Source organism: Gossypium arboreum, chromosome 2 (genome assembly GCF_025698485.1).
Source record: "Gossypium arboreum isolate Shixiya-1 chromosome 2, ASM2569848v2, whole genome shotgun sequence".
Classification (NCBI taxonomy): Eukaryota; Viridiplantae; Streptophyta; class Magnoliopsida; order Malvales; family Malvaceae; genus Gossypium; species Gossypium arboreum.
In genome coordinates, this window is record NC_069071.1 from 109,783,783 (window position 1) to 109,786,847 (window position 3,065).

General features: G+C 32.6%; 1 long non-coding RNA gene across 1 annotated transcript; it reads left to right on the forward strand.

Annotated features, from left to right (window-relative positions):
- The first annotated feature begins 1,101 nt into the window (after positions 1–1,101).
- Positions 1,102–1,982, forward strand: LOC128284048 (uncharacterized). Its single transcript, XR_008274352.1, has 2 exons — positions 1,102–1,153; positions 1,776–1,982. It is a non-coding gene; the product is annotated as an uncharacterized LOC128284048 (long non-coding RNA).
- The last annotated feature ends 1,083 nt before the right edge of the window (positions 1,983–3,065 follow it).

Genomic DNA, 3,065 nt, shown 5'->3' on the forward strand with positions numbered 1-3,065 from the left:
TAGCTGAGAAATGAAGGTGAAGCTTATTGTTAGGTGCAATTATGGTTGATAAGAGGTTGTATTTGTTGCAAAGGAAATGTTCCGGTATTCCTTATTGGATTGTGCTCATCAAAGTTTGCAATGAACCCAAAAACTGCAGTGGGAATGTAACATCCCGAAATAGGGTCTAAACGGAATAGTGGTTGCGAAACCACAAATTCGAGGTAGAAAAATTTATTTTATTATTATTTTGAGGTTCATGGTATGATTGCATGATTGTGTGAAAATTTCGTGATGAAATTCTATGCATAAAGTGCTTAAGTTGAGGTTAGGGACTAAATCGAATAATTTGCAAAACTTGCATTCTAGAAGTTTTAGTATGAAATTACTTTGGAATATTAATTAGGAGGGTTTAAATAACAATTTGACCAATTTTAAGTTCATGGACAAAAATTAGGACATGGAAGGAATTTTTGAAAGTTTAGTAAGGAGGGGTAATTTGGTCATTTGGATATTAAATGAATTAAAAAGGGCAAAATAACACAAAAATGGTCATCTTCTCAATTAGTTTCTGCCGATTTTTTCTCTCCTCCATAGCTGGGGTTTCTTCAACTTTCAAGCTTCATAGTAAGTGATTCCAAGCCCGCTTTTAATGATCTTTACGTTTTGGAGTCCCAGAACTTGATTAAGCTTATTCTAGCAATAATTCAACCTAGGGTTCATATTTGTAAAAATACCCATGGCTGAAATTTGTGTATTTTGGTGTTTTATGATAGAATATGAGGTTTTAAATTATGTTAAACAACTTATGCTACTCGGTTTTAAGTGAAAACGAGTAAAATGGCTTAAATTGGAAAAAATACCAATAGTCATAAGTATATGTTAGAGTGTGATTTTGATATTGCCATAGAAGGAAAAATGATCAGCATGTCATAAAACATAAGAAAATAGGATGAAGTTTAATTTACGAGCCTTGGGACAAAAGTGCAAATATGTGAAAGTTTAGGGGTAAAATATAATTTTGCAAAAGTTGGGTCAAGGACTGTTTTAATAAATGTGAATATTAAATAAGTTAAATTTGCTATTATAGATCAAGAAGAATGAAATTCGGAGTAGATCGGGAAAAGAAAAGTAAAGGACTAAATTGTAAAGTTTAGTCACATTTTGTATCAAGGTAAGTTACAGTAAATAAATACAATATTTTTTATTTTACATTATTATTGTCAATTTCCAGCATTTATATATTATGTTATGAAAATATTTAAACTCGAATTTAAGGTGAAGTGACCGAGGAAAAGTGTTAGAAAGCCCTGTTGAACCCTAGGAATGTTAGGATATTAGGGTTGACAGATGTAATGTAAATGAGCCATGTAAGTCCATATTAGAAATATGGCTTTGGAGACAGGATTGAGCCATGTAATTCCATATTATATATGGCATTGGAGACAGGAATAATTCATGTAAGTCCATGTCAAAGATATGGCATTGGCAGTATATTGATAGACAGGAACGACACTAGTATCCTTAGTATTCCGAGTGGTTCAACGGATCAGGATACGAGTTAAATTACAGTGAATTAACAGCAAAGGAAAAGTATATTATACTTATGAAAAAGGAAAGGTCAGGTAAGAAAGAAGGTAAGGGAATAAAGAAGAAGATAGAAATTGAGAAGTAAAGAAATTTATGATGTTAGATGATATTATGCATAATTATCCATTATGTTGAATGTTGTGATTTATTTGCTTGTAAGCTTACTAAGCCTAGTGCTTAATCTCTTTATTTTCTTCTTCTTATAGTACTTATCTAGTCACTCGGGGATCGAAGGAAACGTCGGAGGCCGATCACACTATCAAAGAAATAACTCGGTATAACTAGACGTTTTGTTTTGGGTATGGCATGTATAGAAACTTAGCTACTTTTGTTATAATATGAACAATGAATGATGTGTAAATACTTGCTAGTGATTAGCTAATAAAATAGCCGATGATATACATGTTTATTAATATCTATGATTGAATGATGATTATCACATGAAAATTATGAAAAATGTGAAAGTAACCTAAAAATAGATTCAAGTAACATAAATGATGTAACTTTGAAAAATCACTAAAATTGTAGAAACATAGTTTGAAGATGAATAATATATTAAATTAAAGCTTATTATGTATATTTTCTTATGGAATAAGCAAAACAGGCAAAGGTATTATATTTTATGAGATATCTGAGTTTTAGTGAAACAAGGTCAGAGCAATTTCTGGATCCCCTATTTCAACTTTGGAAATTAACCATAAATTGTAAAAAAAACTAATTAGAAGGTGTAATTTATATGGTTAGAATCCTTGTTGAATCTAGTTTTGATAGAAACAAACGGCCTAGTCATATGAATTTTGTACAGGAAGAAACATGGTTCGTAGTAAGAAGAGGTCAATGCAGTCGAGTTTTGAAACAGGGGAAACTTTAACTAATAAACTGTACTAATTGGCCAAGTCAAAAATTCTAGAAAAAAATTAGTAGATAGATATATAAGTCTAGTTTCAGGAAAAATTTACGGATCTTAATTTTGAGTTTTGAAACTCGACAAATGGATTTTTAAGCAACCATGACGCAGAAAAACAGTTTATTCCAAAAATTAAAATAAGTGGTTTAGAGTTGTTTAAAAGGTAAGATAAGTTTAGTAACACCTCAAGCTTGACTCCGGTGACGGTTTTGAGCGTGGGGTTGTTACATTTATTGGTATCAGAGCAGGTTTAGTCGGTTCTCGGAACAGTTAGTGTGAGAAAAAGTCTAGCTATACATGCCATACTTGTATTTTGATAGTGTGACGACTTCTGACGATTTTTAAATATTTTATTTTATAGTAATGGATCCCGAACGAGCTGGTGATGATGATGTAGAAAGTAATGCGCCTACTCCCACAGAAGGGGCAGCGCCATCTGAGAATAGGCCAGTAATAGTTGATCAGGGAGGAGTGACTCGAGAAGCTCTCTTCCGAGCTTTGAATGATTTGTTTGCCGAGTTCGTTCGTACGAATCCGGCAGTTAGACCTCCACCCCCTCATGATTCTCAGGCTACCCATGTAGCTCAAG